Here is a 19,444-nt window from a genome sequence, read left to right as displayed (position 1 = left end):
CCACACAGGCAGCTGCACTTAGGCAGCCTACAGGCAGCCATAGTGAGATCATAAAGAGCCATTTTGGGAGCCATAGGCAGCCACATTATGGCAGCCACAAGGAGCCATTTAGGAACCCATAGGGAGCCGGCACCAGAACCCATGCAGAGGCAGCCACAGGCAGCCACATAGGCAGCCCTGCAGGCAGCCATGAGGGGCCACACTATAAAATAGAGTTAGTTTCATCTCACATTGAAATGCATTCAGTAAGATGGGTAGGATTCAAGGAAAGAGACTGTCCCGTGCCTGGTTGTTCTGCTCGACATTTTACTGCCAGACTTTTCCATACATCTATCCAAAGAGTTCACAAATTAAGATGCTTCAGAAGAAGGCTACTGGCTAAAAGAAAGAAGACAGGGCATGACTGAAGTTCAAACCACTACACCCAAGTCCAAGCTATTACATGAGAGTCAGAAAGTGTGATCCGTCAGCTAAACCTTGGTGGGAAACACTGGAAGGTTAACACCCTTCAGACCTCTTGGTATTTGCGTATCTGGACCAACAGGGGGCAGAGAAAGACTCATTGGGTTGTATGCATTTCACAAAGAACATCAAGAGTGTATGTATGAAGGACCACACGAGAAAATCTTGGCTTTTCTTATGGTGTTTGCCTAATCCCTGTTTGACGACATGGAAAGAACGAGTGCCAAGAACATTATTGTTTCAACAGGGATTACCCACGAATCAGACATTGAACAGTTTTTCCTCTGATGGTCAGCATGGACTCTAGTATATCCTGGACGATCTGCACTTTTACATCAAGTGTTAAAAGTTCTAAGGACATGGAATATTATTTACACAGAGTTGTCATCGCCATTACATAAGTGTTATATTTATTACTCAGAACTTGTATGGTCCAAAGGCAAGAGTCCAAGCACGAAGACTTATTGCCCTAGACATGGTACTTGGTGTTGTTCAGAATGTGCGCGATCTCACAGATGATGACCCATGGAAAACAGTTATTTCCCTGGACGTGCAGGGAGTTCTCAGTGGGGAAGTATATACAGATAAACATGAAACATACCATGGCTATCTGGTGTTGGATATGTCTCCACGTGCAGAGAGATAAAAGCTGAGACTCAGAACCAGAATTTTTGCCAGGGGAAGATCCGGTTGTGTATGTACAAAAGTATGCCAAATGCATAGGGCTGTTTGTTTGCTATCAGTGTTCATTCCAGCGAGTCACCAGTGATCCAAGACTTCATGTACAGCTGCCTACCAATTGCTTGAAGGTGAACATTGAAGAAACTTTTTTAGTATGTCCAAAGACAGTCAGACAAGAACAGATCTATTTCTTGCGCTGCATTGAGTAATTGCATCCCCTATTGAAAGAGTTGCTGTTGCAAAGTGTCACTGATGAACAGTTAAAACATTGACGAAGTCTATTTATATATTGTCCTATTTACATTCAGATGTTCCTCTGTCATCAGCACGAATTTTGAGGAGCGCTGCACTGAAAACACAGAAAGTGCTTCCGTTTCCTTAGTAATAAAGAAACCATGGCTAAAGGCACCAGAAAAACTAATTACTGTGTCAAAAAATGTAGCTATCATTAGTTAGCCGAGGTGTTTGAGAGTTTGTTGGGCCTTTATTGAAGACTTTTGTAATGGGCATGGCAAGGGGAAACAGGTGCATAAGTTCCAATGGATGAAATACAAGCTGACTCTTGAAAATCACATCGCGAGTCCACTGAATGGTGGTGCAAGGGATGTCACTAATCAGATGTCAATGAGGCAGTCATTTGAATCAGCCTAACACCATTGATGATGAATCCAGAACCCCATGGATACAGACTTGATTCTGGGTGTGCTCCTAAACCTTACAGACAGAGAGGGGTGCTGCTCCTATTGAGGACACTATTCAAGTGATCCTGAACGAAGACTCCTGTCATGGAATGTCAGAAGGTGTACTCATCTACAAGGTCAAGTCATTCAAAGGGAGTCATATGTGGAGACTTACCAAAGGGCTCCAGTATCTGTATAAGCAATTACAACCAGAAGAATGACTGAATTCTATCAGGCCTTAAAAGAAATAAATATTCCCTCAAGGGACTTATAGGCAACAGACGCTTGTCTGGAAGTGGACGTGAATTCCAAAACACCGGGAATGACACTGACATGAAGCCTGAGCCTCCGGGAATACCAGCTCAACGAAGAGGGGAAAAAAAGACTTTTAAAATGGATTGCATTGTAACGTATCATGTGTATTATATAAAATTACATTATGGTTTTACTCCTAACCTAAAGTTCTACTGATGTGAACAGGAGCTATTAAAACAAATGAAATTGTATATCTTGTTGTTTTGTTTGTTTTCATAACAGAACACAGTGCCATGTACCTCCCAACCGTCCTTCTACTCAATAGGGGACTTCTGTGGGCTAGCTAAAATTTCCGGTGTTTTTATGTTTTATTTGCTTCAGTACATTACCTCATCACTATGAAAATGAAACATAGTTAATACATCACTAAATCTAGATAGTATGGACAGTTTACACATGCATTAAAATGCTTAGATGTATAGTCATGCATCAAAGTCCGGCATCATTGACCATTACAATATTTTGAAGTTGAGGAACTGCTTTGAATGTCATACGCTTACATGTCCTGCTACAGCTGTCATAATCTTTAGTATTAAACACAATTACAGTCCACAAGTAAAGTAGAGCTGTCTCTACTTTGGAAGTTACTTTGTTATTGTATTAGTAACCGCGACACGTTTTTACATAAAAGTCTTGAAATTCTCTTTGATAGTAGTATGGGTTTCTCCAAAGCTGTCAAAAGAATTCTCCATAATTTGAGTGAATGCATCCAAATAACACGATCAATGCTGACTTACTCGTTGAAGCTGTTGAATCTTGTGGCGAAATAAAACCTCGAGGAGTAGGAGATGATTTTCGTTGGAAGATTGGTCTGCTGCACCTATTTTTAATATTAAACTGTTTTTGTGATCGCATCATCAAGGGCACACATCAGTTGGAGGCGTGTTCATGGTGCAGGTACAATATATTTCTCAAACGTTATCACGCTTAGCATGAGGGGTTATCCTCGGAATGAGAATCAGATTCGTTGTCTCAGAGTAATGCCGTGTTAGAAGCTGAAGGTGTAGTCTTACGGCTTCTCTCTTTTTATCAGATCCAAGTAGTCTTCTTTCAAGATAGTAGGGTTCTAGACCAAAACTGATACAGGGCATGTCCACCCTTAGCCGTCCTGTCTGCTGATGTTATCCAGCCCTCTATGGATACTCTTCCTTTAAACAAAGTATTATAAAGCTGCAATAATACTGATTATCAGTTACTTTCGTAGGGGAGTTCACCCGGCAGTGATTCTCCATGCGACATAAAGAACAATGGGAGCAGAGATTGTACATTTGAAAATTAAAGAGGATTGGGTGTAACTTCCATTGGCGGCTTCTGCAGATACCAACGCTACTACGATTTTTTTGTTGGGGACCATTGTTTTGAAACAAATTAATCCACCAATGTAGTTCAGCTGTCAGCAGGTTAAAGATACAGTTTTGTAATGCACTTTTGGTGAAGGGATACTTCACCCAGTGTGATGGCGAGAACTTTGGCATGACTGGTGTGGTGATGGCTGAGGCTGGGTCAGATCTTACACATACTCAAATAGATATCCTTCTATTTTCACCTTGTAACTGGGTGAAGTCTTCTCCAGACCTTAAGAAAGTTAAATGCAGCTGGAGGAGTCGCGAACATTACGTGTTGTAAATCCGCTTCATTAGTCAGAAGTAGCGTTTTAGAATCCATCAAATCTTCATGAGAGGAGTCACACATTATCCCACGGTTCCATAATTTCAGGTATACATATCTTTGGAAACAGACGCATTGGACGGTTGAATTGAGAATTAGAACTTTCATCCAATTCATTACAATAGAAGGTTAGGACTATGGTAGAGGTTATTTTCACTGATGTGAAGATATCACATTAAGAGACCTTGACAGTATAACTCTTATGGGATATACATTGAAAATTCGAGACTTCTGGCGTAATAGAGTTTTCCACATTGAGGAACAAATCCACTTGAGGAGGAACAGACTTTGAAGCCATAGATTCGAAGCTGGTGCTGTTTTTTTCATCTGTTGTAATGTCGCAATTTCCATCTCTTTGAGATATCTTAGCCTGTACGTGTAATTGAGTTCTCCACTCAAGTCTGGTGCCAATCTACCCCTTGTCCTGAGATGGTAAATTCAATGGGACTTAGGATGATCCGGTGATGAGAATTTGAGGACGGAGGTCTACCTGTAGGTCATATAATATTGTTTATCCACCGATGTATAGGTAGGAGGTACAGAAGAAGAGATCAGAATTCATCAGCGTTAGCCTTCAGCGAGGATACATTTGCAGTGTATGAGCCATTTATTTTCTTCAGCACTGGCGAGAGTGTATTCGGGTTATCTCCAGAACCACCTTTTTTGAGATGTGTACGGCTTAAGCTTCTGGGAGGAACTGTTTTCCAGTCTTAGTTCACGCTTTTATAGGTTTCTTCTGCATCTGAATAAGAGCCTTAGCCTGTTCGACCACTTATTTAATTAGGGGTAACAAAATTAATCTTAGGTTTAGCTCTGAAGTTTCTTTTGGTTTATCTTTCTGTTCCACTCCTGGAATTCAATACAGGTCCCAAATATCGATGGAAACAGACATCATGGCAGATTTTCTCCTCCGCATTATAGAATGATAAGGATCTCTCCTTTCCCTTCAGCCTGAGCATGGCATAAAAGCAGGTCCGATTTATATCGGCATCGGAGTCACGAAGGAACATAATGTGGATTATTCTGATGGTAACCATAGCGGAATGACTTGGGATAAAGTGTCACTATCACTTTAGTCCCGCGGATAAATGAAGCTAAGTTGCCCTCATGGTCTTTTATATAGATATCCACAGATCTGAATATCCTCACCTCACAGAGATTCATAGGGACATACTGACACTGAGAAAATGAAAAAGAACGTTCTTTTCGGTTTCCCGTTAGGAACTTATAAATATCTGAGTAAAAGCTTGTTTTAGTTTTCTCCAACATATGAGTAAGATCCCACAGTAGGGAATGAACGCAGAGGTCACGATGTTCAATGTCCCAGGACAATATAGATATTTCCTGTTAGTCCCTAGATCCTCCACCTTTGAGTCAAAGATGTATAGGTTCATTTCTTCCCTCTCTAAAGTTAAAGGTTTGTTGTTGGGATAGAAGTGTTCACCTATCTGTACTTCTAATCATGATATGTTTATCCATGTTTAAGATTTAATCTTAGGGTTTGGGAGGAGAGATATCCCAAACTAGAACTAAAGAGGAGTGCAGTCCAAAAGGTTGGAATTTCCTGGAGTCTAAGGACCAGTTGATAATACACGTAATCACTACGATGTAAATAATGATGATTTGAGAGAAAAAACAATTTCTGTTTTGGCTGCACTTTTCTGACATAGTAATGTCAACTTTCTAGACCCACTGCGTGTGAGGAGGTTAATGACTCTATGGTGTCTTCCATACCAAAATGAGTCCATCTCTGGTTTCATTTCTATTATACCTTCTCATAATCCCTTTGCACTGACCTCAGGGATCCAACTATTGTACTTTTCACGGCCAATGAAGCCATTTCACTAAGACTTCTTTTGTTGTATATTTCTGGTCCTCTTTTTGACCAATGTCTTGAATTCTAAACACCTGATCAGGGTTTCCACACTGCTTGGAGCTCTGATGAATAAAAGCACCTTCGATGGGATCGCCACCCCAATCTTTCAACTTAGCCTATATGTCATTGTCTTGTGACCAGTATCTTCTTCTTACTGTAGGAGTTGCATGAACCATTTCTCTTGATACTCCTCTATCCAGAGCGTTCTCTTCAGATGACTCACTCTGATGTTATCACTTACACCTTGAGGAATTGCGAACTTCTTTTACTCTATTTCATTTTTGAGGGGTTTAATCAAATGCTGAGAGTCTCACTTCATTTTCAATTTTTCTCAGTCACACACTCACTTGGAGCACTGTCCTAACATTCTGTGTTTGGTATGGTTGTGACTCTTGACTACATCTGGTAAGATATCCCACTTATCTGTATTTAAAGTGTGTTTTTTTCAGCAGCATGTTAATCAGGTACTGATCTCATTTTTAATGGTTTTTTAATCACTCTCTCAGCATAAGGAGCCTTGGTTTCATTCAATGTGTAAATAGTTGGGTTATATCTTGTGTTTTTTCTCCAAAAGGCTTTTTACCCGCACGATTCTTAAATTCTGAACCCCATATCAGATTAGAAAAAGGATTTAGGTTTTTCAGGTGTTAGTTTTTCCATAAGTTGGTCAATGCTTTTTCACTGCTTCTTGACCCTTTGGCAGACATGAGTGGAAGTACCCTGGAAATAACGTGAAAATAGATCTATGATGACTAAAGAGGTATTTGGCCCCATCATTGTATTTTGCTAGTGGAAACCATGTCCATGAGATCAGTTTGCCAATGACTGTCTAAACCTTCCACACGCATAGTGCCCTCTTAAGAGCGATTCTTCTGACTTGATGAGTCATAGTATAGTTCTCCTGACCTTTGAGCCATTTCTTGATTTCGATTATAAAACCAATTATAAACTGACCCTCTGCTTTCCGCGGCGTCGTTACAATTTCTTGGGTCCAGCACTTAACTTCTACCAGGATGTTCTGGATCATAATAGATCCTATTCCAGTAAGTCTTCCCAAGGTGCCATCTCTTAAACTTGTGCAACTGTTACGCGGACTCACGTGCATCGAGAAGTATGCTCTTTAAGCCAAGCCGAGATAAAGTACAAAATACAATACTTTATTCACAAAAGACAATATTCAGCAACATCAAGCTTTTCCGGACGTGCATTAACGTTTTCCCAACTTGTTTTCCCCGGCCATTTCAGGGTTTGTCAATATCAGGATGGGATACATCGAATTCCTATTCCCCATCTTTTATCAAACAGCTGGCTAGCTAACAGCTTAGATGGGATTAGATGTCACGTGTTTCAAATCATTGTTCTGGGAAAATTTAGCCATTACGGCTATAGTCATCATATTAAGACGAATGGTGTCACGCTTTCTGGGTGAAGCCTTTCACATCTCCCAAGATACTTTGCTTTGCTGGCCCGAAGTCTCTTGGAAAATACATGTTGCCCACATCAAATCTCCAGAGTACAATGCTTACTGAAATTACATATGCCTTCTTCACCTACCAATTAAATGTAACACCATCCAAAATAAACACAGCTGGATAAAAGTTGCTGAATGGTGACTTGTAACCATTGAGAAGAATGATCAGTTACTCCAGCTTATTCATAGTCATTAGGGTTGCAGAAGGAACCCATGCTTGTCGTAAGAGGCGACTAAGGGCATGTGAGTAGCTCTATGTGTCACATGATGTCAAATAAGTGTCATAAACATAAGATGGGTTTTATGTTTGCAGTTTGAGAGTAAAGTTTTTAACATGTTGGTAAAAGTTTTTACAGGAGACATATATTTCTTATTCAGTAATATATATATATGACAAAATGCTAGAAATCATTTCATGGCTGTACAATCAAATTTTTCTCAAATTGTCCTCTCTTCACCTATACCTCCTTAATTACAGTCTGGCTAACACAAACGGTGAGCTGTTAAGTATGTGACCTGAAAATTATCACCAACCAGCTAGCCGCACATGATTGCAGTCTGACCTTTAACTATGCAATAAAACAATTTCCTGGTCGCCAGACCGGCGAGCTGGAAGTCACACACAGGAAGCTAAACATCAGCTTCCCAGATTCGCACCAACTATCACCTATTGAACATAATTTGTACACGCATAATTAATTAAATGACAGCATTAAATGCCAAAATGGTGGTCAGTTTTAATGACTGGATGCTGGTGCTTTTTAACAGAGCATAACACCTTACTGCTATTAATCCACGGCTGTACATGTCTCTTCCAGTGACGGCTCAGCAGGCTCAAGCCATTCTGCGGGTGCTTGGCGTTTTTCAGCCATTAATGCCTATAGACTGCGCCCAATTCGCCTCTACGGACCCACGTGAATTTAACAATACACAACCGTTTACTGTTGACAGATATGGAAACATTCGGTGTTGTTCCTTGTGTGACAGCGTGTTTTAAAATGCGCTGTGATATTTACTGACCTTATAAATCGCAGCTAAATTCCCCCTCATTGTATGATATTATTCTACGTTGAACGACGCGTATAGCAGTCATATCTCGTAGTCCACAGACCACATTATTTTCCCTGCTGCCACGCCGCCCTCTCTGCGGTGCTAAAGAGCCTAAATAAAACAAGTGTGGATTTCCTCAGGTTCTGAATCTCTGAATTGTCCTTAGGGCTCCTTTTTCAATTTTACTATCAAAAATTATATATATACCAGCATTAACTTGTCATTGAACACTCGAGGTCGGGCAAACTCATACCACTCATAAGATGAATTGTGAATAATAATGCTTAAAGTCCAACCTCAAGAAGGGAGTGGCTACACCAGAAGAGGACTCCCAAAGGCTAAGGTCACACAAAGTCATACCTATATTTGCATCATAAAAAGAAAATGGAGGATCTGAGCCAGAACCACGGTCATTGACACCCTGTTAAATGAGGTCAGCCGGGTGTTCGATGATGACGTCATTTTGGGACTATTTCAACCCCCTTTAACGCACGTATGATTAATGTTTATATCATTCTCTAATGACACCTTTGTATGCTCTGAATATGCTGTACATGTATATTGTATTGTACATTATCCTGCCTCAATTATATCTCTCCGATGCCATCTTGGTGTATATGTATATATCGTTTTCCGCTTCACTCATGTACCACCGTTTGTGGAAGTTGAGAAAATAAAACCTTCGAACCTTACCAGTCACAAGACGGAGCCCCAAACCATTCGTGTATAGGTACAGCGGTTTTCGTCCCAACTCATATATCACGTATAATGGTGTGGATTTCTTTAAAGGTAGACGTTTTTCTAGAAAGAGTAGATGTACATTTTCTATCATAATTAAAGGTTTTCATGACCCAATATTTCACAACCATACAATATAACTTGGTACTACCATGGCATCGAAAGATGTAATTGACGTTTAAAAGATAAGTTATTTTCTAGACCCTTCTTCATACGAAATTACCTGCTTTGATGGTTGTTCAACAAGCGATTTGCGTACTATTATAAAACCTATTTAATTTATGACATTACTCCTAGATATTTGCTTATCTACGAATTCTAGACTTGACCCACTCCAAAAGATGAATAATTGTTGGAGTGCCTCGCTTAGTTCAATAATAACTGCTCCAGTTTAGTTTTGTAAATTGATATTTACTTTAAAGTTTTCCATAATAATTTACAGTAATTACTAAAGCTATCTAACATAAGCTGCATATCTTTAGGACAGTTAATTTAATGTGATCCTGAATGGATTGTCCTAGGATCTTGCTTATAGCGTGCCCAGGATCGGTTCTTGGACCTCTACTTTTCACTATTTTATACTTCTCCTTTAGGTGATATCGTCAGATCCTTCCAACCGCGGACTGCATTTATATACTGACGACACTCAAATTTACATATCCATTCAAACCCTTGCTTTTCCTCATCCGCTGTATCTTCCATTTCTCACCATTGAAGAGTGTCGCTGCTTCAAAAACTGGATGTCGTCACACTACCTCCGACTGAATTGATGATAAAACTGAACTCATAGTTTCCACCCTAAGCGTCTCCAACCCAGTATTTCTCTTCCTAAATTCAGCATCCGGTCGGTGTGAGATTCAGCCAAACCATGGGGTGCGAGAGCGGGAGTTATTTTTCATTCCTCACTGTCCATGGAGCCACGTGTAGCATCTGCTTAGAAGAATACTACCATTCGCAACATCAGCGCCAATTCGACGATACCTGGACATCAAGACTACAGCATCTCTTATTCAGGCATATGTAACATCTCATCTTGACTACTGTATGCATCGCTTGTGGGTCTCTGGAATTATCTTATGCAAGCTTCAGAAGGTGCAGAATACTGCAGCCAGAGTGAATGCTAGTCAAAGTCAGACCATTACTCCGTTCTTCTCACTTCGGTGGCTTCCCGTCCACTACCGCATAAATATAAAGGCTCTGCTCCTTGTTTTCCAAAAGTATATTATTGGTCTAACTCCTCGAATTACCTCTGTGATCCTGTTCGACCGTTATACTCCTGTACGTTCCCTCGATCAAATGACCAGTGTCTTTTGACGAATTCCTGTGACTAAAGTACTGTCGGTAAACTGTTTTAGGCTGTTAGATCTGCTTATCCCTAAAATATACACCAGCTGCAGGCCTTTATATATAGAAATAACCCACTGAAGGCCACAACTTGGCGTTCGGTGGGATGCGTATCGGACATCCAGAAAGCATAACCTTTCTAAGTAAATAAGACAAAACGAAAAAATTACGAAAAGCTGCTGAAAACAATACCGATCAGACTATAGATGACAATTAGGTCAACTCCAGCCAGGTATGACGACGGACGTCAACTCACCTGGCATGAAATGCAATATTGTATGCTGCCTGCAGGCACAAGGGAGCATCTCAAAAAGATATTTTGTGCTTTTCGTAGTGTGCTGACTATGTCTCACCTAATTGCGCCCGCCCTAAAAGTTATCATATCTTAACGTATCTATCCCTATTGACCCCAGCGATCGTCTGCGACACCCTCTAGGTTTTTGCTTTTGGATAGACCCTCCTATCTGTTTTCTTTTATAGTGACACTCCGTCGAGCTACATCATAACAGTTTCAGCATGAAAGTTGTTATTTTTACGCCGGCTATCGTTTATGTGGGCTGCGTCTAGTTTCAGTTGGGCGTTTTAAAGGTGTCGCTGTGTGCAATATCGTCGCGCACTTCAGTTTGCGTAAAGGCCATGATCTAATTTCCCGATAAATCGTTTTGGACTTAGAAGAAAATCCGCATTTATCGTTTCTGCGCTAATCTCCTCGGTAAAGGTCAGCTTTTCTGCGTTTCCATAATGTCCCTCACCGCACAGGATTGTGGTTAGGTCGAATGGATTTAACAGATGTTGTACTTGCATATCAGCTACATAAATTAAAGAGATCGTGAAAATACAGTTTTTCTATTTCCATTTCTTTAGGACAAAACATGTAGGTATTAAGTCCTCGGACGACTGGCCCTCATCATCTGGAACAACCTCACCTCAGAACCTGACCAGATTTGGCTGTTTTTAAATCAAATCTAAAGACGCGTCTCTTTGCTAGAGCACTTTAATCTATGTGATATCTAGACCATCTTGGAGCCAAAGGGCCTTTGAGGCGGTTTACGGATAATTATTTCCTGAAATTGTTTGTATGCGTGGCCGTGTAATATTGCGGACACCACGCCAGCGCCCAGTGTCAATCTTGTCGCCAATTGACGCCTCAACGTGCGTGGATGGCGGTTGACGTATTGTCCGCAGCAAGTATGGCTGACCGTTTCGATGGGTCATGCGAGTTGTGATAAGGTTATTAATCACGATCACAAATGTAAACGCATTGCGCTCATGCCTAATATCGATCTGCTAAAAACAAGAATAAAGCGGTATCGCTCATATTGATCACAATTACCTGTTTGTTTATATCTTTATCTGTGGATCCTCCTGCCGTCCATATTGTTTTCAAAGAGTTTCTGATAATGGTGCAGCGACCCTCTTAATCGCCCTATTGTTGGTTTCATATGGTTATGAAAGAACATATTTCTTGCGGTGATGGCGGTTAACGTGATGATCCATGGAAACGGGTGTTCACAAGCGTTGCAATAAATCCGGCTCATCTCTCATGAAATGTTTTACTTTTTACCCAGTATACCCTTATATTTCTTTCGTGGTTTCGCCTCTTTGGTTGTGGCCCGGACGCCTTATGATATCTATGCTGGACACCATATCAGCTCTGCCGCAGGGGGCCCTGCAGATTGCAATGGAAGGTGAACATGTTTTTTCTGTTGACCGGGTTCGATTCAAACATCTGTACCGAAGTTAAGTTCGTTTCCTGAGACCAATCCGAGTCATCTTTCGAAGACTGTCGTTCATTATGCGGTCATGGGCACTCTTTGGTTCACCGTGCAATTGACAATGTTGAAGTGTTAACAGACATTAAATATGTTATGGGTCATTCAGAGTGAGCGTGGATAAATAAATTGAATAAGCTAAAGGAGTTTAATGAATTTGATCGTATCATGATATCGTCCATCTCATGTCTCACGCTTTCAGCTGTGGTCACGTCGTCACGTCGCATGTTTCGGTGTGGGCCTTATTGTGTTGTATCGTAGCCTTCGCTATGACGTGATTTTCAGTTCATATCGTATCCTTCACTTCTCGGCGTGACCTGTGTTCGTATCGTAATCCTTCGCTTCTCGATTCCAATTGTTCCGCATCATATCCTTCACTTCTCGGTGTGACCTGTTTGTCATATCATATCGCTAAAATGCTTAGTTGTTATATTTCGTATCGTATCCTTCACTTCTCGGTGTGACGCTGTTTTGTGCATATCCGTATCCTTTACTTCTTGGTGTATTATGGCCCGCATCATATCCTTCACTTCTCGGTGTGACGCTTTGTTTGATTTATCGTATCATCACTTCTCGATGTGACCTGTTCATATCATATCCTTCAGCCTGTGGTGTGGCTGTGTGTCACGTCATCATCACTTCTCGGTGGCGGTACTGTTCGTATCGTATCATTCGCTTCTCGATGTGACGCTGTTCATATCATATCCTTCTTCTCGGTGTGACACTGTGTTCATATCATATCCTTCACTTCTCAGTGGCTGAGGCATTTGGAACCATATCATGTATCGTAAAGCTTCTCGGTGTGACACTGTGTTCATATCATATCCTTCACTTCTCGGCGTGACACTGTTCATATCAAATATCATTCGCTTTCGATGTGACACAGTAGGGTCACATAATATCCTTCACTTCTCAAGTGCGAGCAAATGTTTATTCATATCATTATGCTTCGCTAGCGAGTGTGACTTCAATAGAAAGTCCACCATGGCCCTTCACTTCTAGGTGTATTGCGCTGTGTTCATATCATATCCTTCACTTCTCGGTGTGACACTGTGTTATATCATATCCAGCCAAAAGCCTTCCTCCGTTGTGACGTTGTTCATATCGTATCATCGCTTCTCGGTGCGACACTGTGTTCATATCATATTCACTTCTCGGTGTGGTACTGTTCATATCATATCCTTCACTTCTCCGGTGTGACACTGTAATGTTCATATCATATCAATAAAATTTCTCCGGTGTGACATTGTTCATATCATATCCTTCACTTCTCGGTTTTGACACTGTTCATATCAGGGGGCGGTGGGGTAGCCTAGTGGTTAAAGTGTTGGCTCGTCACGCCGAAGACCAGGTTCGAATCCCCACATGGGTACAATGTGTGAATCCCATTTCTGAATTAATCCCCGGCCGTGATGTTGCTGGAATATTAACAAAAGCGGCGTAAAGGCAAAACTCAGTCAGTCAGTCAGTCAGTGTTCATATCATATCTTCACTTCTCGGTGTGACATTGTTCATATCATATCCTTCACTTCTCGGTGTGACACTGTATTTCATATCCGTATCATTCGCGCTTCTCGGTGTGAGCATTGTTCATATCATATCCTTCCTTCTCGGTGTGACACTGTGTTCATATCGTATCCTTCACTTCTCGGCGTGACACTGTTCATATCGGATCCTTCACTTCTCGATGTGACACAATGAGGTAACATAATATCCTTCACTTCTCAGGTGTGACAATGTTTATTCATATCGTATGCTTCGCTTCGCAGTGTGACACAATGAGTCACGCCGCATATTACTTCTCCGGGGCGACACTATGGGTGTCGCATAGTGCACCATCACTTCTCGGTGTGACGATGAGATCACGTCATACGTCACTTCTCCGGTGGCATTTCTATCTGGTCATCGTATTCTTCGTGTCTGTTACATGCTGTTGCTCATGGAACGTGTTCGAAGCACTCTGCGTAAAGAAAGCGCTATAAAGTGTTGGCGCGAAAAGCAGCAACATCAGTATAAAACTTCAAATTATATCACGCCTACCCTGTTATCATCCTGAACATTCTCTAAGCTATAGAGACTGACAGAGAGTGACGCCAAGGTCAGTAGGGGCCATTTGTTCCTGTCTGACGAGATACTGACAGATGTTAAGGATATAGCACCTCAGGACAGCAGGACTAGTGTACTGACACAAAAGGCCACCATTGTTCCATTCTGATTGTGTATTATTAGCGGGAAATATTTTTGGCTTAAGTTGTGTCCTTTACCTGTAATATTTCTCATTTTATGTCGCATAAAATCCATGTGTAGAACTGCCTGGTCTGCTTGTTTTACATTTCTATGACAAAGACCACCAATCCTCAATCCGTCCTCGGCCGTAAACAGCAATTGGTACTACGGAGACGGGGAGATTATTAACGGGTATCACCATGACAGCATAGCCCGGTTAATGGAAAAAACACGAATAACGCGATGGAAGTATGGAGTCAGTCACCATTAAGGTTATGGTCAGCTTCATAATACGCTAATGCTCAAAGCGTCTGGGACTCCGGTAAGCGTCATCAGTTTTAAGTTTTGCATCACCTACTATGTTCAGGGCTACAATCGTAATCCATGGATTAATCCAGGTACTGGGGCTGTTGTCAGCGTCATCCGTTTAGGTAACGTCACCATGTGCGGGACCTGTTATTAGCGTCATCCGTTTAAGGTAACGTCACCTACTATGAAGAACTTATTGTCAGCGTCATCGATGTAGTTAACGTCACCTGCAATGGCGCAGGGGCTATTTGTCAGCGTCATCCCGTTTATGTAACGTCACCTCTATAATGCAAATTTCTTTATCGCGTCATCCGTTTAAATGCAATCACCTACTATGTACAGGGCTGTTGTCAGCGTCATCCGTTTAGGTAACGTCACCTACTATGTACCAGGGCTGTTGTCAGCGTCATCCGTTTAGGTAACGTCACCTACTATGTACAGGGCTGTTGTCAAAGCGTCATCCGTTTAGGTAACGTCACCTACCTGTAATACCGGGGCTGTTGTCAGCGTCATCCCGTTTAGGTAACGTTTTTGCTCCAAGGGTATAGGTGAACATATGGCTGGCGGCTCTCTTATCTACGGTATATAGTGCCTGGTATTTGCTGGCACTGTTTCCTACAGTATCCCTGTGTATCCATTTCCCCTTCACTGTTTCCACTGCTGTTTCCATTATTGGCCTATTTCCCTATTCTGCACCTAAAGTATTACTGGCCTATTTCAGTCATTACCCGTCTTACTGCCCTGTTTCCCTACAGTATACTTTGGTATTACTGGCCACTATTTCCCTACACTCTATAATTACCTAGTATTTGCTGGCCACTGTTTCCCTACAGTATATATATGGTACCTGTTATTTACTGGCACTGTTTCCCCTGCAGTCCATGGTACCTGGTTTTACTTTGACACTGTTTCCCTACAGTCTATGGTACCTGGTGTTGCTGATACTGTTTCCCCTACAGTCCTAGGTACCTGGTATTGCCAGCACTGTTTTCCCTACAATCCTACCATTTTAATTATTGCTGCTGACACTGTTTCCCTGCAGTCTTTAATTGTCTGGTATTGCTGACCTGTTCCCTACAATATATAGTACCTTGTATTTACTGGCACTGTTTCCCTACAGTATATATAGCCTGGTGGTATGAACACTGTTTCCTTCAGTCTGTTACCTGAGTGTGCCTGACACTGTTTTCATACTCATACATAATTACCTGGTATTCCTGGCTTACTGTTTCCCTACAGTATATAGTACCACCTGTTGTAACCTGATTCCTACACAGTCCTAAGAGTACCTGAGTATTGCGGCACTGTTTCCCTACAATCCTATGGCACCTGGTATTGCTTTGACACTGTTTCCTGCAGTGCTTTGGTGTCTGGTATTGCTGGCTTACTGTTTCCTATTATATGAGTGCCTGGTATTGCTGACACTGTTTCCTACGGTATATATAACCTGGTATTGTAGACACTGTTTCCTTCAGTCCTATAGGTACCTGGGTATTGCTGACACTGTTTCCTTAATGTATATGGTACCTGAGTATTCCTGACACTGTTTCCCCACACCACGGTATATGGTACCTGGTAATTTGCTGGCACTGATTCTGATCTGGAGTGCCTGTATTGCTGACACTGTTTTCCTGGGTATATAATTTGCCGCAATTGTTGCTGACACTGTTTCCCTACGGTGTATGGTACCCTGGTATTGCTGGCCACGGTTTCCCTACAGTGCTCACCTGACCTGGTATTGCCGACGCAGTTCCTGCACGGTCTATGGTACCTGGTGCTGCCAGGCACTGTTTCCATACAATATATGAGTACCTGGTATTGCTGACACTGTTTCCTGGTATATGGTGCCTGGTATTGCCAACACTGTTTCCCCTCACTGAGTCCACCATAAATTTACCTGGTGTTATTGCTGACACTGTTTCCTACAGTCTATGGCACCTGGTATTGCTGGCTTGCGATTCCCTGCAGTCTGGTAGCTGGTATTGCTGACTGTTTCCCTACAATATAATTTACCTGGTATTGCTGGCCTGTTTCCCTACAGGTATACCAGACCTGGTATTGCCGACACTGTTTCCCTGCGGTCTATAGTGGCTGGTATTGCTGACACTGTTTCCCTACGGTATATAATTACCTGGTATTGCTGGCCTGTTTCCCTACAGTACCTGAATTGTTACTTTGACACTGATGCCATACAATTGCCTGGTATTGCTGACGCTGTTTCCTACGGTATGGAGACCTGGTATTGCCGACACTGTTTCCCTACGGTCTGTAGTGCCTGTTGTTGCTTTGACGCTGTTTCCTACTGATATATGAGTACCTGTTGTTGCTGACCTGTTTCCTACGGTTATATAGAGACCTGGTATTGCCGACGCTGTTTCCCTACGGTCTATGGTGCCTGGTATTTGGTATTTCCTACAGTGTATAGTACCATGTATTGCTGACACAGTTCCTACGGTATATAGAACCATAATTATTGCCGACACTGATTCCTGCGGTCTATAATTACCTGGTACTGCTGTACTGTTTCCATACAATGTTAGTACCTGGTATTGCTGACACTGTTTCCTACAGTATATATGGTACCGCAATTATTGCCAACACTGTTTCCCTACAGTCTATAGTACCTGGTATTGCTGACACTGTTTCTTCTACAGTCTATGGCATAATTATTGCTGACACTTGTTCCTGCAGTCTATAGTAGCTGTTGACACTGTTGCCATACAATATATGAGTACCTGGTATTGCTGACACTGTTCCTACGGTATATAGAACCTGGTATTGCCGACACTGTTTCCCTACAGTCCTATAGTACCTGGTATTGCTGACACTGTTTCCCCTACAGTCTATGGTACCTGGTATTGCTGACGCAATTTCCCTACGGTATATATTACCTGGTATTGCTGACACTGTTTCCCTGGTATGGAGTACGGTATTTGCTGACGCTGTTTCCTGCGGTATGTATGGTACGCAATTTGCTGACGCTGTTTCAGTTCTATGGTACTTTATGGTATTTGTGACGCCTGTTTCCTACGGTCTATGAGTGCCTGGTATTTGCTTTGACGCTGTTTCCTACGGTCATATGGTGCCTGGTATTTGCTGACACTGATTTCCACAGTCTATGGTGCCTGGTATTGCTGACACTGTTTCCTACGGTATATATGGTACTTATAATTATTGCTTTGACACGGTTCCCTACGGTATATGGTACTTATAATTGTGCCAACCTTGTTTCCCTACGAGGTATATATTACCTGGTATTGCTGACCTGTTCCTACGGTATATAGTCCTGGTATTCATGGCGCTGTTTCCTACAGTCTATAATGCCTGGTGACGCTGACACTGTTTCCTACTTGTCTGTAGTTGCCTGGTATTGCTGACACTGTTTCCACTACGATTATTTGGTGCCTGGTATTGCTGACACTGTTTCCTGCGGTCTATGGTGCCTGGTGTTGCTTACACTGTTCCTACGGTCTATGGTACCTGGGTATTGCTGACATGTTTCCTGCGGTAATATGGTGCCTGGTATTGCTGACGCTGTTTCCTGATCTATGGCACCTGAGCATTGTTGACCTGTTCATATGCCGATCTATAATTACCTGGTAGTACGGACACTGTTTTCCATACCCAATATATAAGGTACCTGTTACTGACCTGTTTCCCTAATTATATAGAAGAACTGTTATTGCCGACACTGTTTCCTTCGGTCTATAGTGCAGTGACGCTGTTTCCCTGCAGTCTATATTACCTGGTATTGCTGACACTGTTTTACCAGTCTATGGTGCCTGGTGGTAGTTGCACTGTTTCCTGCAGTAAATTGTATAGTATTGCTGACACTGTTTCCCCTACGGTATGTAGGTACCTGGTATTGCCATACTGTTTCCCCTCAGTCTAATTGCCGCTTTCATTTTCCCTACTGTCTATGAGTACTCATTAATTTACTGACACTGTTTCCCTGATGTTGGGTACCTGAGTATTGCTGACCTGTTTCCCCACAGATCGGTACCTGGTGGCTACCACTGTTTCCCTACGGTCGCCAGGTACCTGGTATTGCTGACCTTTCAATTTCCCTACAGTCTATGGCACCTGTTCATTGTTGACGCTGTTTCCTCGCAGTCTATAGTGCCTGGTATTGCTGACGCACTGTTTCCTGCAGTATATAGTGCCTGTAATTATTTACTGAAGCCTGTTTCCTACAGTATATAGACCTGAATTATTGCCGACACTGTTTCCTTCGGTCTATAAGGTACCTGGTATTACTGACACTGTTTCCTACGGTATATGGAACCTGTTGTTGCCGACACTGTTTCCTTCGGTATATAATGCATAATTATTGCTGGCCACTGTTTCCTACAGTCTATAGTACCTGGTGTTGGTTACCTGTTTCCTGCGGTAAATGGTACCAATTATTTAGCGACACTGTTTCCCTACGAGTGCTGCGTTACCTAATTATTGCCAACACTGTTTCCTATACCATAATTTACCTGGTATTGCTGACCTCGCTTTCTGGTATTTGGTGCCTGGTATTGCTGACACTGTTTCCCCTTCACGGTCCTATAGTTACCTGGTATTTGCCCTGCTGCTGTTTCCTACAGTCTATAGTACCTGGTATTGCTGTACTGTTTCCCTACTGATCACCATGGCGCCTGGGTATTGTTGACACTGTTTCCTGCAGTCTATAGTACCTGGGATTCGCTGACACTGTTCCCCTGCAATATATAGTACCTATTGCTGGCGCTGGTACCTACGATATATAGAACCATAATTATTGCCGACACTGTTTCCCTTCAGATCTATAGGTACCTGGTTTTGCTTTATTTCGTATCGCCACAGTATATAGTTACCCGCAAAGGTG

Source organism: Haliotis rubra, unplaced genomic scaffold (genome assembly GCF_003918875.1).
Source record: "Haliotis rubra isolate DU_JTF1 unplaced genomic scaffold, ASM391887v1 Scf633, whole genome shotgun sequence".
Classification (NCBI taxonomy): Eukaryota; Metazoa; Mollusca; class Gastropoda; order Lepetellida; family Haliotidae; genus Haliotis; species Haliotis rubra.
This window is presented reverse-complemented; position numbering follows the sequence as displayed.